Genomic DNA, 25,982 nt, shown 5'->3' on the forward strand with positions numbered 1-25,982 from the left:
TTTATTTACTTTTTGCATTAAACTTTTATGATTTATAATTAGTTTATAATGTCATATAAATTCATACCACTATATATGGTACAGTCTTCAACATAGTCATCAGGAAATTTCTAGTGTCATTTGCATTATCAGATTGGCCTTCTATACCTTATCCTCTATCCATTTTCATGCCCTTCTGGTAACCATCACTGTCTTTTGAGCTTATGAAATATTTTTGCTTTGATTTTTGCTCATTTGCTTTTTTTGTATTTCACATATGAGCTTAACAGATTCCAGACAGGTTTCTCCACCCCAACCCCTAGCATTCTTGGGAAAATAAACAGCCCTTTGGGTCTGTGTGGAGTGCAAAGGAATCAGGGATCCAGGGGAGGTCTGCTGGGCAGCTAAGAAGGAAGCAAAATAATCCCTCCATTTGGTATCCATTTGGTATTAGTCCTTACTTTAGTATTTTCTTGTCATCACTGCCTAAAGTTCTATACATGTTTTCATAGATTTATCTTTTTAAAAAGCTGAGAGTTTTTTTTTTTAACAAAAGACATAATTTATCTTTTTAAAAGCTTAGAGTATATTTTTCTTAACTCATTTATGGATGGCATTTATGTGGCTTCTGTGTCTTGACTACATTTTTAATATACAAATATGAACATATATGTGTCAATATTCTTTTGAATGAGGGCTTTCATGTTCTTCTGATAAATATCTAGGATTATTATTGCTGGGTCATATATTATTATATTTTTAATTTTATAGTAATATCCACAAAGCAATATTCATTTTTAATGGTGAAACATTATAAATGTTTCCCTCAAATTCAGGAAGACAGAGGTATAGTCTCTTAAACTCCTGTGCAATATTCTACTGATAGTAGTATCAAGACTTATAAAAAAGAAAAAGAGTTATGGATTAGGAAATAAGGAAAATACTGCCACAATTCACAGGTAATATAATTGTCTATTTAAAAATTCAAGAGAACTTTCAAACTATTTGAAATAAGAAATATTATTTCATACATATTTTATGTAATATTGACATCCAAAATTTGTTTGCATTCTTAAAATCCAATGATGAGATTTATAACTTTTTTTTAAGAAAAAGGACATACAAAAGCAACAAACGTGTTATTTATTCAACCTCTTGCTCAGATATTTTTGCTCCCTTCTCCATTTTCTCTAAAATGTCATTATTTCAACATCTGACTCATTCCTTCAATATCCTGCCATGCGGACATTTCATTAAATAGTTCTTAATTATCTCAGTAGAAAATGACCTTTTCCTTTGAAGCACTAAAATTCTACTTTGTACCATGGAACACTCGTTGACCTTCAACTGCCAATACCAATAATTTACACAATTTGTCATCTTTCACTGGTCATAGTTATATTTGTCATAGTTTCCTAGAAAAGGTTTATTATTCTTAATATATCTTGTGGAACATAACACAGTGTCCTCTCAGAGCATGTACTTAATAATATTGCTATAATAAACTAGAAACTTTCTTAAAAATTGACTGTAAAACTTACAAATTCAATTTCTTGAACTCACATATCATCCATTGGTTAGATATTTCCAGATTTTCTGTACAGGCTGGGTTGAAGAACTGCCTTTATGATTAAGTGAGCAAGTCAGCATTGAGCCTAAATGCTAGCCAGCTTTGCTTATTATTTTAAAGAGATATATTGAGCACTTAAATAAATTATTTTCAGTTATTAAAATTCAGTACCAGTAGAATCATTTCAACCAGTCATATAAAATACAAAGAAGAAATCAATCATATCTCCAAATCTGCTCTTCACTCAGCTACTTTATCTTGAGGGGTGGCTCTAATTGGGTTTTCTTTGCCTTAAGCATGATTGTTCCTGTAGACTACTTTGTCAAGCATTCAAAATTCTAGTAAAAGATGGTTGAACTAGGTAACCATCACAGTTTTCTGCAATGCTGACTCCAGGGACCTGCTATGCTGCCTCCAGGGACTTTCTCTGAAGTAGCTTGAACACTGTTTTGTGTAGCTGCTCTATACTCACCACCACCAATCCAATCCAATCTCCTGTCTTTGTAAGGACAAAGTTGAATTCCAAACAGTATGTAGCAATACTCTTAATTGTTATGAACCTGGGAACACCTTCCAATTGAGAGTATTGTTTGTGACCTGGAGTGAGTACTAAGCTTTGGAGGAGCACTTTCCCCTTCTCTCTTGTACTGTGTAGTCATCACTGTATTGCTGTTCTTATCCAGTAATTAGGTCTTCCCGGCCCTTTTGCATTATCACACTTTTAATTATCATCCACCCTCTCCACCCCCATTTTGTGTCCACCTGAAATTCAACCACCTTTATTTTAGCTTTTCCCTCGACTTATTACTTATCTATTTCCACTGAAGTATGTGATTTCACAAAACAGGAAGACCAGAGGTAGGGCAGATTTTTATTTGAGTGATTTAACAGTTTTAGAAAGGCTTTGAAAATATTGGTATCTTACCACTCCTGGGAATATATCCCAGAGAGGCAAAAATGTATAGTCGAAGTGACATCTGCACTTGTTTGTTCATTGCAGCACTCTTTACAATAGCCAGAAACTGGAAGAAACCTGAGTGCCCAAGAACAGATGACTGGTTAAAGAAACTTTGGTACATCTACACAATGGAGTACTATGTAGCTCTTAGAAAAGATGAAGTCATGAAATTTACATACAAGTGGTACAATATGGAAAGTATCATGCTAAGCGAAATGAGTCAGAAAGAGAGGGATAGACATAGAAAGATTGCATTCATCTGGGGGATATAAAGTAACAAAGTATGAGATTAATACCCAAGAATAGCTGAGATCAGCACCAGGAGGATTACTCCATAACTTAGAGGCCAGCCGGGTATCCTAGAGGAAAGGGCAGTTCAGATAGAGAAGGGAGCACCAAATAAAGGATGTTTGGAGGATCCTCCCAGGAGGGGAGATGCATGTCGAAAGTAGACTATGGACTGAACATGTTTGCCACTCAATGCCTCTTTTGCAGACCACAACACCCAAAAGGAGAGAGAGAACACAGGGGATTGCCCTGCCACAGAGACAGGGAGGATGGGGGGTTGGGGGTGGGAGGGATATTATCCATGGCGGTGGAAAATGGGCACTGGTGGAGGGATGGGTATCTGATCATTGTATAATTGAAACCAAAGCACAAAAAATTGTAAATCTACAACTTTAAAAAAAAATAAAATACAATAAAGGGAAAAAAAAAAGAAAATATTGGTATCTTTCCAGCTCTATGTTATGCCACTCTCACTCTAAGCTTTACTTTAGGCATATGAAAAGATTGTTCTGACTCCAACCACATGTGTAATATGTAAACTCGTTTTTTTTGTTTTTTGGTCTCATCCAGCAATTCTCACAGCTTACTCATGGCTCTACACTCAGGAATCACTCCTGCAAGGTTTGGGGGATCATGTGAGCTGCTGGTATTGAACCTGGGTTGGCTGTGTGCAAGGCAAGCACCTTACCTACTATAGTATCTTTCCGACCCAACATATAGCCTCATTTTTATTTTATTTTATTTTTATAGCCTCCTTCTGAAGAAATGAACAAATTTTCCTAGAAATCCTTTAGAAGTTCACTCTAGAATTATAATTGATGGGAATCAGGTCATGGTACCATTCCAAACCCAAATCACCATCAAAGCGTTGGGTTTCCCTTAGACCTTACTTATCATACTTGATCATACATCAGATTAATTTATGTAAGACTTATTTTAAAACATGAAGTGCCAGGATCCACCCACTGGGTTTTTAATTTTGTAATTTTTATTTTCTGATTAAAATTTAGGCTCTTAGATCCAGAATTCCCAGGGATATTTTTAGCACACACTTATCCAGAGTAATCATTTCCAACTATCTTTGTCATAGTGATTCCTTCTCTATCCTAATGATGGGGGGTGGAGAGAGAGAGAGAGAGATAGTGAGAGAGAGAGAGAGAGAAGGCGAGAGAAAGGGTGGGAGGGAGGAAGGGAGGGAAGGAGGGAGGGAGGGAGGGAGAGGAAAGTGCCTACCATAGAGACAGGTTGTAGTGGTGGGTGGGAAACTGGGGACATCAGTGGTATTGGTGATGGGAAATGTGCACTGGTGGAGGGATGGGTGTTGGAACATTGTATGACTGAAACCCAACCATGAACAGCTTGGTAACTGTGATTCAATTTTAAAAAAGGTCTAGGCTCAGGAATGTGCATTTTTGACATGTCCTACATAACACTGATGCTATGGCTATATGTGGGAAGGATGGAAACCGTGATTCTGTTAGAAAGAATAAGAATTAGTTTTTTTAAAGAAGGAGAATTAATAATGTAATGGCAGTCAATGATGCCCACTGAAAAACCCAACTTGATACATTATTCCATTTTTTATTCTTAGAGGAAGAGCAACACAACATCACACAAAGCTGTAAATGGCGATGTTAGGAATGTTATCAGCTCTCCATGCTATCTGGTCTTAAGTCTCACATTTCCCTTTAAAACCAGGCTTCTATAGTTCCACGCTTATAGGTTTCTCATTGGATTATGTTTGCCTTTTATTGTTGAGAGTTGCCATGGAATGTGATCACTAGTTACCTCACTCTTCTTTGCTAGTAGGCCTCATGGGTAATCCTCTCTCATTATCAGGACTGAAGTATTATCATTAGCCCTTAATTTTACTGAATATTTGAAACAATATTTTAAAAAGCAAAACTTAAAATTGTATTTTGACAATGTGATATCCATTTGCATTCCTTCCAGGCCATGCTGTTATTATTCCATAGTAATTTGTTAATAATTAATTATTAAATTAATAATTTACTCACTAATCAATTAGCACAGCGGGTAGGGTGTTTGCCTTACAAGCGGCCAACATGGCCGACCCGAGTTCGATTCCTCCGCCCCTCTCGGAGAGCCCGGCAAGCTACCTAGAGTATTCGATATCCCAGACACAGTAACAACAAAGTCTCCAATGGAGACGTTACTGAACCCGCTCGAGCAAATCGACGATCAACGGGAGGGCCTCGAGTAAATCAATTTATTTATAATATTACTTATAAATATTCAATGACCATGAAATTATAATTTTATATTTGCATGTATTTTATATTTTGTATAGATGCTCTATATCCACCGCCACCAAACCAGCACAATCTCCTGTCTTTGTAAGAACAAAGTTGAGAGGTATGAAGAATTCCAAGCAGTATTTAGCAATACTCTTAGCAGTTTATGAAACAAGAAGTGCCCTTTATAAGCTTCAAATGTATATAAAATATACACAAATTAAATATTATAATTTATAATTATTAATTATAAGTAAAGTGATAGCACAGCGGTAGGGCGTTTGCCTTGCACACAGCCAACATGGCCGACCCGAATTCGATTCCTCCACCCCTCTCGGAGAGCCCGGCAAGCTACCGAGAGTATCGAGCCCGCACGGCAGAGCCTGGCAAGCTACCCATGATGTATCCGATATGCCAGACACAGTAACAACAAAGTCTCCGATGGAGATGTTACTGGGCCCGCTCGAGCTCGAGCAAATGAGCAATGGTTCAAATAGTAAAATACATAAAATATTAAATTATTATAATTTATATAATCAAAATATTATTTGTTCATTAATAAATATAATTTGTTGATAATAATTTAGTAAAATTATTATCATGCCTTATGTTGTATTATATGTTATATATCATACTTAAGGCCTATATTATGTATAGGCCTTATATTATAAGTAAATATGTTTATTGAGTATTGCTTCAAATATTAAAATATAGAAAATATAATTAAATAACTATAATTTAAATAATAAATTATTTGTTAATAAATATAATTTACTACTAATATTTTGGGGCTGGAGCAATGGCACAGTGGTAGGGCGTTTGCCTTGCATGCAGCCAGCCCTGCAAGCCGGGTTTGATTCCTCCGCCCCTCTCAGAGAGCCCGGCAAGCTACAGAGAGTATCTTGCCTGCACGGCAGAGCCTGGCAAGCTACCTGTGATGTATTCAATATGCCAAACAGAGTAACAACAAGTCTCACAATGGAGACATTACTGGGCCCGCTCGAGCAAATCGATGAACAATGGGAGAACAGAGCTACTAATATTTGAATATTATATTAGGTCTTCTCTCTTATTGTCTCCAACTACAACGATGGTATGGATACAGCCTACTTCTTTTACTGGAGATTTTGGGAATGCTTTATACATATTAGATATTAGCCATTTTTTGATGAATTGAGTGAATATATGTTCTCCCACTTGGTGGAGTGTCTTTCTGTTTTAGACCTATATTCTTTTTCATTTTATTTTTTATGAAATCATTATTGACAATAATAATTTTTGCCCCCACAAATTATTATTTTTATTGCATTTGTTGAGGTATACACCTGGTGGTGCTTATAGGATACTCCTGTATCTGTGCTCAGGAGTGATCCTAGAGGATTACATACTCAGGAGGGATGTCAGAACATCATATACTGTACAGGGAATCAAACTGTTTAATAAAGTGTTAGGCAAGTGTCCTATTTCTTGTACTATATCTCTAGCTCTCCCTAATTTTTAGTGGAGATGGCTTGTCTTTGTTGTTGTTGACTTTTGTGAATGCTTTATATATTTTGGATATTAGCCGCTTTCTGTTGTATTGAGTGAAAATTTTAGCCACATATTTTTCTTTTATTTTTTATTAAGACATTATAATTGACAAAGTCATTCATAATAGAATTGTTTCAGGCATACGATTTTCCAACATCAACCCTACTACCAGTGACTCCCTCTATCCACTGGTGTCTTTAGGGTACCCCCACACCACAGTCTGACCCCTCAGCAATCATATAGCAAATTGATTTTATATTACTGTGCCAACAAAACTTAAAGGAATGGCAAACGGAATTATCAAAAACAATTCAATAAAAGTCAATTTGTGATGACTTATTGCTAAGTGATTTTAACCAATATAAATAAGAAGTAAATTTGTTATTGAAATGTATAAAATAACTTAGCAAGATAGGAAAAATATACCTTTCTTAATCTAGTTGAGGGCAACCATATATGCCATTAGTGAATGACATACTCAATGCCACATATAAAGGAGTTTGTCAAGTCATTTAGAGAAGGTCTTTTAATGCTTTTAATAATTCTTGGAAAATTTGTTTCAAAGATATAAATTCTGTAAGCTGTTGCCTGTCCACGAAGTTCTGTTTTGGTTCTTCAAATCCAAATGACAGTCTTGATGGATAGAGTAATCTTGGTGAGGCACTCATTTCATCAAGGTTTTGTACTATTATACCTCCATACACTTCTGGCTTGCAGTTTTATTTATTGATCTGATGTATATCTTGTGGGCTTTCCTTTGTATATAAGTTCCTTTTGTGAAATTGATTCTTTCAACATTATTTCTTTATCTTTGAATTTTGCCATTTTGAGTATTTTTTTGCCATTTGGAGTGTTCCTAGTTGTGTTATTGTCACTGGGACCCTTTAGGCCTCATTGGCTCTGTGCCTGTAGTTCTGGTTTTTGGAAAATTCATATGAATGATTTTTTAAACTATAGTTTCTCCATCACATTTGCCTTCCTGTTCCTCAGGGAATCCAATATTTTTATATATGTTCCACTTGAGAGCGAATGGAGCGTCAGGAACAAGGCTGTTTCTCATAAACATTGTCTTCATAAGATTCAGCTGTAGTCCGACCTTTCCACATTCACGGTCAAAGTCGTTCAGCATTTGTGCTGCTTGGCTGATGTTTGGTGTTATTAGAACGATGTCATCAGCAAAGCGGAGGTGGTGTAGTTGCCGACCATCTATCTTCACTCCCATGCTTTCCCATTCCAGTCATCGCATGATGTTCTCGAGGGTGGCACTGAAGAGTTTTGGTGAAATGGTATCACCCTGCCGAACCCCTCTCTTGATATGGATGATTACTTCTTTATAGAATGGTGAGATCTTGGTAGTGAATCCGCAATAGAGCTCACGAAGGATCCTGATGTATTGAGTTTGTACGCCATGATTGGCCAGGGCTTCTATGACCGCTTCCGTCTCAACAGAATCAAAGGCCTTCTTTAAATCAATGAACGTTAGACAGAGCGGCATCTTGAACTCCCGAGAAACCTCAATGAGCTTAGTAATCGTGTGGATATGGTTGATGGTACTGAATCCTTTTCGGAATCCAGCTTGTTCACATGGTTGTCCTTCATCTAGTGTTCTGCTAATCCTATTCAGGATGACTCGAGTGAATAGTTTGTAGATGACAGACAATAGGCAGATTGGGCAATAGTTGCCAATGTCGTGGATGTCTCCTTTCTTGTATAGTAGTACAGTCCTGCTGGTTTTCCATTGGGATGGAACCTTGCATTCAGACAGGTAGCGTGTGAAGAGTCGAGCCAATGTATTGATGAGTACTGATGGTAAGTTCTTCAGGTGTTCAGGTCTGATCTTATCTGGGCCAGGTGCTCTTTGTTTCTTTACCGACGAGATGGCATGTTGGATTTCGGAAGGGAGAATATTGGGAACGACATATCCATCATGTGGTATGTGGTATGTGGGCAAGTGGACGTGGCTATTAAAGATATCTGAGTAGAAGTCATGAATAATCTTCTCCATTGCCCTTCTGGAAGATGTGATAGATCCATCATGATGTCGGAGGGCAGTCATCTTGGTTTTGTAGTTGGTGAAGGACAGGCGGGCATTACGAATGCTTTTCCCAGCTTCTGCCGCATCTACCAGTACTGCTGCTCTCCTGTTTTTGAGGTCATCCTTGATGGCTTCTCTGCACTGTTTTGCCAGTTCGGATGTTCGCTTGTGGTTGCCTGAGGCATGTGCCAAGCCACGTTGGCGAATAAGTTCAAGAGTGTTCAAAGAAAGGCGGTTTTTTGTGGTTATCTCTCTCTTGGCATTCCTTTCACAATCATGGAGGTGCTGAATCATTCAATCGTATTCCTCATCAATGTTGTCAATGACGGCATCTTCCCATGATGCCGCAACAGAGCCAAAGAGCTCCCAGTTGGTGGTTGTTCTGGGAGTCCTCTTCTTAAACCTTGCATTCTTTTCTCCTCGTTCTGTGAGGTAGAATTTTGCACGAAGAAGACGGTGGTCTGATCCCATTTGGAATTTTGGGACAACAGCAACATCGGTTAGGCAAAACTGCCGATTGAATATGATGTGGTCTATTTCATTGTGGAACCGTCCATCAGGAGACTCCCATGTCCAACGTTTAGATTCAGCCTTTTGGAACTGTAAGTTACCATGGAAGGTTTTGGTTGACATTATGAACTCAGACAGTCTGTCACCCTGTTCGTTCCATTCCAGGCCATGGGTCCCGATGTGGAGTTCATCGACTGATCTTCTTGGTCCTATCTTGGCATTAAAATCACCGACAATGATCTTGTAGAAGGTGTGGTCTTCTTTATAGAACTTCTCCAGCTCCATGTAGAATTTCTCAGTTTCTCTTTCACCATAACTGGATGTTGGTGCATAGAGAACAAAGATAGAAACTGCCGGTAGTGAGTCACATTTATTCAAGTGTAATCGTCTGATTCGGGTTGTTAGGCATTTGAATGAATCAATGCTCATGACTAAGTTTGTGTTGACAAGGATACCGACACCACCGACGCCTCTTTTATCACATGTTCCAAGGAACAGTTCTTCTCCAGTGTCGAAAACGGCATGATATGATTGATGTCTTCTCGTTTCGGTCAGACCAATGATGTCGTACTTGATCTTTCGCGCTTGTACCATAAGGTCTTCAATGGATGCAGCAGATGCCAGCGTACGAGCATTAAAAGGACAGACAATCATTTTTGTTTTTCTGCGTTTTGGCAACCTATTTCTGCCTTGGTATTTTATCAGCCTCTCCTTCCATATCCTTCTCGACTCTGCATATTCAGCGTTAGGGAAATGAGATCCATTTATTATTGGATTTGGCATATCAATTTGGTCTATTTGGCATTGACCATGGATAGCTTGCCAGGCTCTGCCGTGCGGGTTGGATATTTAAGGTACCCTGAAAACTTAGAGAAAAGTAAATAAATAGACGCACGGCCGCGAATGCGGCCTCGCGCTCCCGGGAGCTTGTTGTGATAATCTCTGGATCCTGGCCGTTGTTGGGGTTACACGGCAGTTGGAGGGTGTAACTGTCTAGCTACTGACAGGCCCAGTCCCAAACCGTGCAGGCTTGGAGATCTCAGCCCCGGGGTCCCACACACCTGGGTTCCTCTGCCAGTTCTGTTATGCCTGAGGCTTGTCCAAGTGTGTGGAGAGTGGCCCCAGTAAGGCCTTGGCTGGGGCCTGGAGGTCTTCAGCTGTTGGGCCCTGGCGAGGATAGTCAGGCACAGGGTAGGAGACTCTGCCTGTAATGAGGTTTACAGACAACCGCTGGACTAGAGCCATTACTAATTGGATTCCACGGGACATCAAAAGATCACGTGGACGCCCACTTATAAGATGGTCAGACTTCTTCGTCAAGACCCTAAATGATCGGTTTGAGGCTCTGCATGTTCCTAGAACGAACAGATACCATTGGGCTACGCTAGCACGCAACCGGGATGAATGGAGACGTTACTGGCACCCGCTCGAATAAATCGATGAATAACGGGGATTAAGTGATTAGTGATTAAGTGATGTTCCACTTGAACTTAACCCATAATTTTCTGGTATGCTGTTCATTTCTTCTCACCTTCTGCTGTTATTAGTGTTTTACTTCTCATTTTATTGCTCTTTCATCTTTTGCTCAGCTTCTATTATTCTTTTATTCAGAATTTCTACTGACTGTTTTAGATCATCTATCATGTTCTTCATTTCTGTTATTTTCATTTGTAGAAATTTTTTTCATTTTGACTCATACTTTCTTGTGCTTTGCTATCATTTCTTTGAACTCCATGAACATCCTTATCGTAGTGTCACAAAAGATACAGATTATTTACTAGTGTTGTTTATGTCTTCAGTGATGTTGTTTCCACCCAGTGAGCTTTGTGGGTTTCTGTGTTTTCCACTATTTGATTTCTGGCATTCTTGTGTGCTTGTGGTGAGTCTTTGTAGTTGGATGCCCCAGAAGATGCTGAGGGATTAAACTGAGGTTGAACTTTTTTTCTCTGCAGCATGTAATTTGTTGAGTAGATATCTTGCTTCAGAAGCTGTCGTGTGGGCCCATTTATATGGCATTAGTCAAGTATGGAGTCTTCTAGGATCAAGTCAGAATGGAGGGGCTATGCTACCCATTAGGGATTAATCTCAGTGATGTCAGCTAGAGGAAGGCCACATCTGGGCTGGTAGAGCAGGAGACAGAAGGTTCAGGGCTCTGGTGTGAGCCCACTAACATGGGTAATATTGAATGTGGAAGCTGGTAAGAGCTAATAAGATGTGAGAGACCATTTCTTCTAGGTTCTCTTGTATCATCGCATACAGAATTCCAAAGTAATCTCTGATGATTTTTTGAATTTCTGTGGTTTCTGTTGTGATGTCCTCCTTTTCATTTCTGATTCTCTTTATTAGAGTTTTCTCTCTCTTTCTTTGTGAGTCTTGCTAGTGGTTTATCAATCTTGCTTATTTTCTCAAAGAACCAACTCTTGGTTTTATTGATCTTTTGGATTGTTTTTTGGGTTTCCACGTCGTTAATTTCTGCTCTAAGTTTTATTATTTATTACTTTCTGCCCTGGTTTGGGCTCCTTTTGTTGGGCATTTTCTAAGATCTTGAGCTGTGAAGTCAAATTATTTATGTGGGCCCATTCTTCTTTCCTGAGAAATGCTTGCAGAGCTATAATTTTTCCCCTTAGCACTGCTTTAGCTGTGTCCCACAAGTTCTGGTAGTTTGTGTCTTCACTCTCATTTGTTTCCAGGTATCTTTTGATTTCTTCCTTAATTTCCTCCCTGACTCACTCATTGTTCAACATTGAGTTGTTTAATTTCCAGGTATTTGATTTGATTCTTTGCATACGTGTGTGATTAACTTCTATCTTTAGTGCTCATGGATTGGGAGAATTAACATTGTCAAATGGCAATACTCCCTAAAGCGTTATACAGATTCCATACGATCCCTAGGGGGTACCCATGAGATTATTCAAAGAAATTGATAAAAACACTCTTGAAATTCATATGGAACAACAAGCACCCACGAATAGCTAAAGCAATTCTTGGGGAAAAAGGTGGGCGGCATCACCTTCCCAACCTCAAACTGTACTACAAAGTGGAAATAATTAAAACACCATGTTATTGGAACAAAGACAGATCCACAGACAAGAGGAATAGGGTTGAATATCCTTACACACACCCTCACACCCTCAGATATATGATCATGTAATCTTTGATAAGGGATCAAGAAATATAAAGTGGAGCGAGGAAATCCTCTTTAACAAATGGTGCTGGCAAAACTGGACAGCTACATGCAAAAAATGGGCTCAGACCTCTACCTAACTCTATGCACAAATATCAGATCAAAATGGATTAAAGACCTCAACATCAGACCAGAGTCCATCACGTACATTGAAGAAAAGCTCGACAAAACCCTCCAAGACATTGAAGCTAAAGGTATCTTCAAAGACGAAACACCACTGACTAAGCAATGTTTTTTATGGATTCTTATCTTTAAGTCTATAATCCACTTTTTTTTTGCTTTTTGTGTCACACCCTGTGATGCACAGGGGTTACTCTTGGCTCTGCACTTTAGAATACTCTTGGCAGCACTCAGGAGACCATATGGGATGCAAGGGATTGAACAAAGATTAGCCATGTGCAAGGCAAGTGCCCTACCCACTATAATAGCGCTCTGGCCCAATATATTTCACTTTGAGTTAATTTTGGTGTATGATGTTAGATATGTATAAAGTTAATTTTCATTTGTCTATCCAGTTTTCCCTGCACTATTTGTTGAGTAGGTTTCCTTTGCTCTACTTCACAAACTCAGATTTTTGTTATATACTGTTTATAAATCTGGGGGTTTGTTTCCAGTGTCTGGATTCTACCCATTATCTTGGAGTTGAGTCTGTTTTTATTTGTATAACACAAAGTTTTGATTACTACATTACAATATATCTCATTATTTTTAATTTAAATTTGATTTTCCCCTTACACTGCACATAATCTCTGTGGTTTACAGTTATTAATGATGATTTGTTACAGACATTCAATATTAAAATACCAATCCCACCACCATCGCACCTTTCCACCCCTGTTATTTCCAATTTTCCCAACTACCTCTTAAGGCTGCCCCCATAGCAGGCCCACAATAATTCATTTTATATTGCTTGTCATAAATATTTGCTAAAGGAATGATAAAAAATGTTTCCTTACAAGAAAGTTAGTGAATATTGTTATATCTCACCATGGAGCCATTAAGACATTGTATAAGAGACTACTAAGATGTCGTTACAGGTTAAGACTTCTGAGTTTATATTTTTTTATTGAGATTGGTTGCCTTCTACATTACATCCCATCCAATCTGGTGTGATATTCCTGGTTTATCAATGTGTAGCGTTTGATTCACAGCAGCGCTTTCCAGAAAGTCCAAAATTTTTAATGGAGTGAATACAGCTGGAGTTAAATTTTTAACTGAGTAGTGGCTTTGGGGCATGCGCCTGACATTCCAGAAATACAGGGAGATGGCGGAATGTAGATCATCCCAGATGCCATGAAAGCCTAGATATTTCAGACACAAAACCCACACACCTCAGTTTTTCTTTTTCTTTTCAACATATTGGTTTCTGATGAGTCTCCTCTCAGCTGTATAGTTCAGATGGGAGCATGGTGGCAGTTACGTAGTGTGGTTTTTGACTGCTGGGGCACTGTTAGGGAGGGTGTAGGGCTCACCAACCTCATCCCGGGTTGCTCCAGATGACTCAGCTTTGTGTGGGTTCTGAAAAATCTCTGCTTACATTACAACTTAAAGTCAGAAAATGCACTAATTTTTTTTTCAGAACAGTTTTGACTATTCAGGGGCTATATGATTCTAAAAAATTTTTAGTAGAGATTGTTCTATATCCTTGAAGAATATCATTAAAATTGTAACGGAAATTTCATTTTGACATATTTAATTCTTTCATTCCATCAAGATGGAATATTTTTCCATTTCCTGGTATCCTTTTCCATTTCTTTAAATAGTGTCTTAAACGGTCATACATATTTTACACTCTTTGTTGATTGCTAGGCATTTGATGTTTTGGAATACTAATTTAAATAGGGTTATCTTTTAAATTTACTTCTCTTCTGATTCATTATTTGAAATGGATATGTAAGAAGTTTTGGTGTGTTGATTTGTAGTCCACTATTCTGCTTTATTGGCTTCTTGTTTCAAGTTTCGTGGGAATCTTTAGCATGATTTATGAATATTTCATGTCATCTGAAAAAATTCTTAGAACAATACAACCTCTTAAGATTGAATCATGATGAAGTAGCCTGAACGGATTAATCACGAGTAAGTAAATTTAAAAAATAATTTAAAATCTTTCCTTTTGGGTGTTGTGGTTTGCAAAAGAGGCATTGAGTGGCAATCATGATTGGTCTGTAGTCTACTTTCAGCATGCTTCTCCCAACCTAAAAAATGGGCACTGGTGGAGGGATGGGTGTTTGATCACTGTATAAGCACAAAAAATTGTAAATCTACAACTGTACCTCATGGTGTTTCACTAAAAAAAATTTTTTTTAAAATGTAAATGATGGAGAATGGGCACTGGTGGAGGGATGGGTACTGGATCATTGTATAACTGAAACCCAAGCACAAAAAATTGTAAGTCTACAACTGTACCTCATGGTGTTTCACTAATAAAAATTAAAAAATAATAATCTCTCCAAGAGTAAGAGTTCTGATCCAAATGACTTATACAAAACTTACGAAGAAGACTTATTGCCTTTTCTCTCTAAGCTCTCCCAAAATAACCAAGAAACAGGAATACTTCAACAGCTAATATGAAGCCAATATTATTCTTATAGAAAAATCATAAATATATTACTAAAAATAAAATTGTCACTGTCACTGTTGTCCTGTTGTTCATCGATTTGCTCGAGTGGGCCCAGTAACATTGTGAGACTTGTTACAGTGTTTGGCATATCGAATATGTCACGGGTAGCTTGCCAGGCTTTGCCATGTGGGCGAGATACTCTCGGTTGCTTGCCAGGCTCTTGAGAGGGTTGGAGGAATTTAACTCGGGTCGGCCGAGTCGGCTGCATGCAAGGCAAACGCCCTACCCGCTGTGCTATTGCTCCAGACCAAAAAAACATTAAGATACCTCGTGAATGCTGATGCAATGATCTTCAACAAAATCGAAATGAACTGAATCCATCAATATATGAAAAATATTGTAGAGCATGATCAAGTGGGACATTTCATGATCATTCTATGGAACTCAAAGATGACTCAGCATCTGCAAATCAATTAATAAACCAGGAGCAATAGCACAGCGGTAGGGCGTTTGCCTTGCACGCAGCCAACATGGCCGACCCAAGTTCGATTCCTCCGCCCCTCTCGGAGAGCCCGGCAAGCTACCGAGAGTATCGAGCCCGCACGGCAGAGCCTGGCAAGCTCCCCGTGACGTATTCGATATGCCAGACACAGTAGCAACAAAGTCTCCAATGGAGACGTTACTGGGCCCGCTCGAGCAAATCGATGATCAACGGGAGGGCCTTTACTTACTTACTTAACCATACAACAAATAGAAAGATAAAATTGTATTATTATATCAATATATGCAGAGAAATATTTTGACAAGAATCAATACCCATTCATAATAAAATTCATGAACCAAATGGGAATAGGAATAATGTACCTCAAGATAGTAACAACAATTTACAACAAACCCACAGCCAATATCATACTGACAGTCTGAGGTCAGGCAAAAAGCAAGGTTGTCTACTTTCTTTACTCTCATTCAATATAGTTTTGGAAGTTCTCCCATAGAAATTTGGCAAGAAAACTAAATCAAAATGTTCAAATAAGAAATTAAACTGAATTATTTCTATTTAAAACCTTATTTTGGAAGTGGCATATAAACCCTTCTGCTATTTTCTGCTAATAACATGAACAGAAAGTATTAGAAAATAATATGAATACAAGGAGGCAGGAATCACTGGGGTAGTCTTGGAAACTAGATACATATCATTCAAATATTTACCCCAAACAAAACTGTGCATGTGTTCACAGAGAAACAGAAGAATGTCTACTTTCTACTTTTAAATTACATTTTTTTCTTTTAATCATCAAGCTTTTTTTCATTATTAGAGTTTTGTCCTGGCATTTCAACATGTCTTATTATTTCCTATTCTGACATATTTGGAAAGAAATGACCATAAATCTGAAATAAAGGGAGGATGGTCTTTACCTATATCAGAGGCTCCCAGACTTACTTGGTCTACTGCCCCTTTCAGGAACAAATTGGCTTTTTATTTATTCATTTATTTTTATTTTTGGAAATTATTTTCGGAGAGCCTGGCAAGCTACCGAGAGTATTCGATATGCCAGACACAGTAACAACAAAGTCTCCAATGGAGACATTACTGGGCCCGCTCGAGCAAATCGATGATCAACGGGAGGGCCTTTTATTATTTATTTTTATTTTAATGAATCATCATGAGATGCATTTACAATTTACAGACTTACAGACTTTTATGATTGCATTTCAGTTAAACAATGTTTAAGTATCCATCCCTCCACCAGTGCCCATTCTTCACCACCAATGTTCCCAGTATCCCTCCCCCCACCCCGCCCCTTCCCACTTCCTGCCTCTGGATTCTTATAACTTCCCAAGGCTGACCAAAAAGATCTGGAATACCTGAATAGACTTAATACCATCAAGGAAATTGAAACAGTAACTAAAAATCTTCCCCAAAACAAAAGACCAGGTCCAGATTAATTCACTAAAGAATTCTTCCAAACATTTAAAGAGAACCTACTGCCAGTCCTTTTCAAGCTTTTCCAGGAAACTGAAGAAACAGAAACTCTCTCAAATAGTTTCTATGAGGCACATACCACCCTAATACCAAAAGCAAACACTACCATGAAAGAAAATTGCAGGCCAATATCCCTGATGAACATGGATGCGAAGATCCTCAACAAAATATTAGCAAATAGAATCCAGCAATTCATCAAAAATATCATACACCACAACCAAGTGGGATTCATCCCAGGGATGCAAGGATGGTTTAACATTTGCAAATCAATCAACAGAATCCATCATATCAACAGAAGAAAAGATAAAAACATATGATCATATCAATAGATGCAGAGAAAACATTTGACAAGATCCATCACCCATTTATGACGAAAGCTCTCACCAAAATGAGAATTGAAGGAACTTTTCTCAATATAGTCAAATTGGCTTTTTTTAAAGAAACGTAAGTGCTTTCCTTCCCCATATTGCATCTAAGGCTCCTACCACCCCCCCCCCCCGAGTCATTTCATCTCTCCCATGAGCATTGTTTGACTATAACCTTTTTTTACCAATATAGAAATGTACCTAAGGTACAGAAAACTACTATAAATGCTTTGACTTCTAGAGATTGTCCATATATAATTATGTTTTAATCATAATCAAGTGGCAGTGCACTGGATCCAGATCTTCTGACCCTTAAGGGAATTTTTAAAACTTTTACATTGAAGTAAAACACATAGGTATAAAAGTGCACAAATTATAATCAGAAACCACAGTGGATTATGATTAAATGAACACACTTATGTACACAAAACCCAGATCAAGAACTAATACTCAGTATTTAAAAAGTCCATTTAGGCCTACTCCTAATTCCTGTTCTCTCAAGGATAGTGATATTTTGATTTCTAATAGTAGAAATGGATTTCGTTTTGCAGTATCAGTCACTCTGACTACCATTTTTTTAAAACTTCTTTGTGTGATTCATCCATGCTGCTAATTATAGTTGTAGTTCACTTATTCTTACTGTTTTTATATCCTGTAATTCTAGGTTTGATGCAACGAAAAGGACATGTCATGTAGGTTCTATTTCTTAAAACAATTCTGTACTGTCTCTATAATCATGAGGAAATGTCACACAAACTCAAATTGAGTGATGCTCTACTAAATGTGTGGCCTATACTCTTCAAGACACTGTTAATGTCATGAAAATAAGGAAATACTATGAAACTATTACAGTTTGTAGCAAACTAAGGAAATATGACAAGAGTATAATTGAATGAATCCTGGTAAATAAAAAGGCATTAATGGAAAGACTTGTAGAATTTATTTATTTATTTATTTATTTATTTTACTTTCTGGTGCAATTTTATTTCTTATCCAGTATTAGTCTCTCTCTCTCTCTCTCTCTCTCTCTCTCTCTCTCTCTCTCTCCTTTTGGGAATAATGGTTTGCAATACAGGTACTGAAAGGTTATCATTTTGTAGATGAAAGAAAAAGAGAAACTAAATGTCTACTTAAGTGAGAAATTGGACAAGGTGCTTGAGGGGTCTGAGAGACAGTACAGAGGTTAAGGTACTGGTCTTGCCCTCAGCCAATGATGTTTTGAATCCCAGGCACTAATTGCTAAGACTTGTAGAATTTAAATAAATATTTTGCTTTAATAACACAATTCCAGTGATGGTTTCTTAGTTTTGACAAATGCACTATGGTTAATAAAAATGCTTAACAAAAGCTGATTGAAGAACATATTATGGAAAAAGTATAATATGGTAACTCTGTGTCGTTAGCTACATTTCTACAAATCTAAAATTATTCACAAGAGTATTAAAAGCAGGCAAACATTTTAACACATACTTCATTCAAGTGAAACTGACCAATAAGCGTCTGAATATATGCTTAAATGCAATAGCTACTGGGAATATAAAATTGTGTACCTCCTGGAGAAAAGTAGCACTGTAGCACTGCCCTCCCATTGTTCATCGATTTGCTTGAGTGGGCACCAGTAATGTCTCCATTGTGAGATTTGTTGTTACTCTTTTTGGTATATTGAATATGCCACGGGCAACTTGCCAGACTCTGCTGTGCAGGCGGGATACTCTCGGTAGCTTGTGCCCTACCCGCTGTGCTATCACTCCAGCCCCCTGGAGAAAAGTATTTGCAAGATCTTCAAAGTTAAACTACAACATTGTTATCTGACCCGGCAATTATGGGGCTCAATAATATTTGGTTAAGTAAAGCGTTATGATATTTTCTTTTTACTTTACTCAATTAGAGTTATGGATTTTTTAAAAAGCATCATGCAAATGCCAAATATAATCATAGAAATAGAACAATTATACCAGATCTGTGGCTAGAGGAATTTGGTGCACGAGAGTTCTATCTACATTGAAATGGCAAAAACTAGAAAAGGAATAGGTTTGTGGGTCAATGGAATTCAGAAACTATATTTTTGAGGTTGTTAAACAGAAGATATCTGTAAAATGAATGCCGAGATAATTAAATATATGATACTGCATTGGTCCATTTATAAATTAATTTTTAAATGAAGTTGTGCTAGCCTTTTTTTCACACTCTTCCACATTTCATTCGTCTACCTTCTTCTCAGGCAACTTTATTTCTTTTATAAATGTCCACTGGTTGGTCTTTTGTTTCATTTTGTTTGATCATCAGTTTTATATCCTTATATTTCACACAGAGGTAAAATTGTTTGATACTTGTCTTTTTCACTTCACTTCCTTTCATTATCAGAACATCCATACACCTTTAAAGGTAAAGGTAAAGGCCCTCCCGTTGATCATCGATTTGCTCGAGCGGGCCCAGTAACGTCTCCATTGGAGACTTTGTTGTTACTGTGTCTGGCATATCGAATACTCTCGGTAGCTTGCCAGGCTCTCCGAGAGGGGCGGAGGAATCGAACTCGGGTCGGCCATGTTGGCTGCGTGCAAGGCAGACACCCTACCCGCTGTGCTATCGCTCCAGCCCTGCATACACCTTTGGGAATGGTAAATTTTCATCCCTTTATTTATTTTTATTTGTAATTTTAACTTTTTAAAATTCTCATCCTTTTAATAACTAAAATACTGTGTAAATGTACCACCTCTTCTTTATTCAATATCTAATCATAGGTACCTGGATTGCTTTAAAATTTTAACTATTGTAAAATATATTGTAATAAATATTGCAGTGTATGTAACATTTTGGAACAATGTATTCATATTCTTTGAGTAAAGATCCAAGAGTGGGCTTTTTGGATAATGTTGTAGCTCTGAATTGTTTTTAAAGAAAGTCCCAAAACATTTTCCAAAATAGTTGCATCAATTTACATTTCCACCAACAGTGTGTCTGAGTTTCTTCTTCTCCACACCCTCTCCAACACTTGTTTTTGCTGCTTTTGAAGTGTGAGGTCCTATATCATTGTGAGTTTAATTTGCATTTGCCTGATAAACAGTGATGATGAGCATCTTTTCACATGCCTGTTAGCCATCCATATGTTCTCTTTGGAGGAGACAAGATTTAATTTAAGGGTCATTTTTCTCTTCTGTACAGTAACTGTTCAGACAATGTGTTCTGCTAAATAAGCTACAGTGTCATGCTGGTTCCATATAAGAATCTTTGTTGCTTTCCAGAGATACTTCAATTTGATAATAATTATTCTGCATCATACTTGATCTGAGGTAAGAATTTTGCTTACTGTTAGTTAGAGTAACCATTAATTTCAAGATAGGCAAGATGGCTCAATTAATCTTGGGGTGGGGCTCAGCTGTCGGTTGACTTTACTCTCAGATACTGTACCATCACTGCGGGCAGTATCCCCAATTAAGCAAATCCATTCCAAGCATTATCCCTTGCACAGAAAGAATTATAAAATATTATAGAAGGGTAACTCTTCAATAATCATGTCCTACTCTGGAATCAGTTATACTAATCGCTCTTTCAGAAGGGGTTTTGTATATTTCCAATCTAATTATGTCATGCCACTGTTAGGTTTTTCTGAAGAAAGAACTTTCTGACATTCTTTTATCAGTGCTCTTTAGATATATGTTTCATCAATATCTGAACCTGCTACCTTCACTGAAAAATAAGAGCATCTCCCAATTCCCCATATCTAATTTGGTGTCTATAATCCTACAAGGAATTGAATCTTAGATCTATTTTTTAAAGCAACATCTGGGGTCCAATAGTTTAGTCAACTAAAGATACTATTTTATTATCAGTGAAGTCTGGAACCTGAAGATGAAATCAGAAGCAAGAAGCAATTTTTAAAAAAAAAACATTTTAGGCTTAGACACAGTAGATATGAGTTGTAAGTAAAACTATTATTAGAAGATATCATCTAGTTTTAAATCTTAGTGTCTTTGGCTAGTAATTGTAACAAAGAAAATTTGAGCATGGGAAACTCTCAAGGAAGTTTCAGATTTTGCCACCTTTAACACCTCTTCAGTGTTAGTGTTGTTGAAACAGCTTTCATCTGACAATGTACTGTTATGATGCAGGGGTAGAGGTGGAGGAACAATTCAGGGACTGCTGTGGAAACTACTGTGGGAAAATCCCAAAGACTGAGAAGAGTGAGGAAAACAGTGAGAAAGGGAGAGGGGAGGGGCCTGACCCAGCCTGAGTGTTGCAGGCATAGAGCAGCGATGAGTGTAAAGTGCTTTCTGTCAATAACCAAAATTACCACCAACACAAAAAAGAGTAAAGTCTTTCCTTAGGGATGATTTCACCTGCCCTTGACACCAGAAGCCATGCATCTGGTTTGCTGATGTTTCATTGAAATGGCTGCCTGTGTGGATTTCAGAGGGGAAAATAATGAAGTAGGTTTTTTCCTCTTCCCTTTACAGTAGTAGCCCAAAGAGTGTAGTTTTGATAAGGGCCAAAGTCTGTTTGTGAAAAGGAACGTCTGAGGGGAGATACAGCACCTAAGACCAAAGACCTTAATTTTGCCTCAAATTTTGGCTATACTGTTTCTATAGAGACCAAAGGGAAGCTTTGGCTCCCCCACTCTGCTATTAAAGTTTAGTGCATTGAAAACTGTCTTCATGCTGTGCTACCCTTTCAGAGAGGAGAATAGGGTCTGAACTAATCCATGAAAGTTGTCATGCTATGAACTAGTAGTCAAGCTTTTTCCTTTCAATTGAATCTAAAACTATACTGTACTTCACACTTGATTGGTCCTTCAGATGGAAGGATTCAATATCCCTGCTGGAAATCAGCTCGTCTTCTTCACACAGTGCAGTTGAACGTGGAAGAACTTATTTCTGAGGCATAATTACCAGCTCTCACATATGAAAAGTCGTAAGGATATTTAATAATTTTCATTTTTAATTTTTTTGATCAAACTCTTTAAAATCATAACTTTTATTTCCCCCTTTGTCAAAGCTTGTTTACTGGACTGTGTCTCTATGCCTGGGTTTGCTGTTTGCCAGTAGATGTTGGAATCTCTACATGTTCACCAGCCTTTCTTTCCTCAGGGTGCTAGACAGACAAACAGCATAAGTGTATCGAAGACAAAAATATCTTCTGAATGCAGCCGTCAGCGAGCCATTGAATGTCCTGTAGAAAAGGTAACGGGTCACTTATTTACCATGAAGACTGGTATGAGAACTTGAGGGATCTAAGTGGTACCATGTCAATTGTCTCAGGGACATAACGCTTTTCCTCTCCCACTCTTGGTTAGCTTTGTTTATTTGCACGTGTTTTAGATCAATAACTGGTAATAGTAAAGGCAGAACAAAAGCTGTAATAAGCATGAGCCATCTGCACTGTGACTCATCATTTCCTAAGTTAAACACTAACTACAGTCTTGTGAATGAATACATGCAGTGTATATGGTGTTTTTAAATTGGGAAAAAATGCCTTGAACTCTCTGCACCAAAAGGGGGCACCAGGGTATTGAAGAAGTGGTGGTGTTTTCAGAGATTATAAAAGAAAATAAGTAAAGTTTGGAGAGGAATTTAGTATACAATTAACATCGACATGGTTTTTAAAAACTTGTTATTCTAAAAGTATTCATTTAAAAGTTCAAGTATTTGATAAGGATGTTTTGCTATCAGAATTTTCTATTGATATGGGGCGATGTCTTAAGGGTTTGGTGACATAAATGCAAAACAAGGAAACATTTAATTGATAAAATAATATAAAGAAAAATCATGTAAAATCTTGTTAGAATGTTATTAATTTTAATTCATGGTATTTTTCAAGGAATTTTTTGTTGATTTTCTTTTGAATTAGAGCCTTTTTTCTTCTTTGTTGTATAAGATATTTAGTAAACGTAAGAGTATTTGTTTTAATTTATTGTTAGTTGGGTGTTTAAAAAAATAAACATTCTGTATTGGCTTTTCTGAGATAAGACTGTAGAAACTGGGAATCGATGGTTATGGCAAATAGTAGCTAATTTATAAATCAAATAGCCTAGCTTGCAGAACTCAGAAAGAAAAAGTAAAAAGAATAAAAGGCACGTTCTGTGAAGATTTACAAGCTGTATATTTTGGTTTACCCTACCTCATTTCTGCAATGAGAGTAAAGGGAGAAAATATGGAGAGATAAAATGCTTTTAATGAGGTTGTGAATATATACAATTTACAATGCAAATAAATGCATCTGCTCTAATGTCACCTATGAGGAGTAAAATACAATTCAATTTCTTATTTTTTGACTGATTTAGTTTTTTCTATTTATTATTTTCCTCATCATCTTGATCCTGGGCTCCTTTCCTTCCCTCATGTGAAATAGAAACCTTTTATATGTAATCAAATCTAAACTGGTTGGTTAGCTAATAATTCGTCTTAAAAATGGAAATCAGTGGTTGCATGATCTTGTTTTATTCTGTATATCTTGATCTCTTCCAAAGATGGCTGCAATATAAAAAATGGGCTGTCTGAAATAATATTCTCTCCCTTTATTTTTAGATGTATAATCATAGCTTCTCTTAAAATAAAGATAATGTGATAAATGTATTTAAAATCATGTTCTATGGTGTAATTTTTATCCAGTCTTTGGCCTTTCTCATTATTTTATTCTTTGCAGTGATTTATGGAATCATATATTATGCAATGCAAAGCAATTTACAAGCTGCTATTTCATTCCTGTAACTTTTATGAATTATGTGACTAATTAGTAAATTGTTTAACTGAAAGAATTAGATTTTAAAATGCCTTCAGATTTATGTGAAACATACGAACTTTATTCAACTGAAGCATATATTCAGGTAAAATAAATTGTTAGGTATAGTGTTGAAGAGAGCTGCAATTTTATTTTAAAATGTCACGATACTGGGAAGTTTTATGACATTTGAAATAAAAAGAGTAATTTTATTGAATTCCATGTCTTTTTTATTATCAACAGTGTAGTGATTAGCATGTGCTAAAGTGTTTATTTTAAGAAGAAAGGAAAGTTAAAACAGTTTTTTGTTTGTTGGAACTTTCCTCCATATGTACTGTAAAGAATATATGGCTTGATCATGAAAGATCTGAATTATGGTCAACAAACTCTGTTTCTCTAGCTGGTTATTTTGAAGTTATTTTTTTTAAAAATAGTTATTATTTCTGCTTTAAGGAATTAATGTCTCACCAAACAGGAAAAATCCTATTCCTAAAAGAATGCTTTGCACAGTTTATACATAAAAATTAAAATGTTGTATATATAGGTATAGTTTTATATATGACTATAGTTTTATATGTGGTTATGTAGATAAAGACATTACATGTTTTGTATATTGTTCTGGAATTCGAATTTTGATAAAGGGCAAGCTTGATTGATTAAATTATGTATTGTAGTTTTTGGAATAATGAAAATATAGAAAGCCAGTATCTAAAAACACAATTAACTGTAATGGTAATTGTCAGTGTTTTCTTGAGGTAACAATCAATATTTTGTTGAGATCCCTGTGAAGGTCTTGCTTTGGACTTAAATATTGTTCCAATTTGAAGAAATATGTATGTGGTAGTATTTGTGTGAGGTTAGAAGACGCAAAACATTAAAGCAGGCTAATTTTGATATACAATTTTCTGTTCTTTTTACTTAGCATTTCTTATTTAAAAAGTTCACAATTGAATGTCATAAAGAACTCTTTTTGCTTTACTAGCTCCCTCAAACCAATTTAATAATGTTTTAAACTGTCTACACTCTCAATGGCTGATTTTTTGTATGTGTATTTTCAAGCCACTTTTTCACAGAAGGAAATTAGTGGTCATGTAGAGCTTATAAAAGAACTTGAAACAAAAAGGTTTCCAAAGGAGCTATTCTCCTTTAGGGAAGCTTTCTCCAGATTTAAAAAAAAATTAAAAAAAGAAGAAAGAAGGAAAAAAGAAGGAAGGAAGGAGGGAGAAGAAGGAGAAGAAGGAAAAGAGGGGAGGAGGTGGTGGTGGGAAGAAGGAGGAGGGGTAAGAAGAAGAGGAGGATGGCAGAGGAGGAGGTGGGAAGAAGAGAAGAGAGAAAGAAGAGAAAAAAGAAGAGAAAGAGAAAGAAGAATCACAGCTGCAAGGGTCTCTGATCTATTCGCCAATATTATATGTTGGTCAAAAACTCTGTATAGAGGGTTTACACATTAGATAGGTCATTTCATTTTTGCAGATCAATTTCCTTGCACAAGCACAATCTGTAGGCGTTTTCTATCTCAAGTCAATATGATGTGTTTTTCCATAATCCAGCTCGATCTCTGTATGCATAGTAAAAGGTACATTTTGACCTTCGTATTATAAGTACAGGACAAAGGCAGAGAAAAACTAATGGAGTTAAGAGAAAAAAATTTTAAGGCAAGTAATCATGAAGTGGAAGCATCTTTTAAAATTCCAGATATTCAACATAAGAATCTCGGCAAAAGGGCTGATTTCAGAAACTGAAAAATATGCTTCTTAACCACATTCTTACAGCACCTTCTAATAGTTGTCTTTAGTGTGTGGGGCAGTAAACTAAAACAATAAAACAAAATTTTATCTGGGAGGAACCGTATGGAGCTGCTGCATGTTTTTTTCCTACAAAAATAGACAAATGAAATAACTGAAATAAAACTCAAGGACTGATTTGACTTGTCATTGTGGCAGAACTTCAGTCTCTTAAATTTACAGTGGACTTTCCAGCTTAACTTGCCTCAAAACATCTGTTTATTAGACATTTCAATATTAATTGTTAATATTGTTTGAATATATGATAT

Source organism: Sorex fumeus, unplaced genomic scaffold (assembly GCF_029834395.1).
Source record: "Sorex fumeus unplaced genomic scaffold, SorFum_2.1 ptg000075l, whole genome shotgun sequence".
In the NCBI taxonomy this organism is placed as follows: domain Eukaryota; kingdom Metazoa; phylum Chordata; class Mammalia; order Eulipotyphla; family Soricidae; genus Sorex; species Sorex fumeus.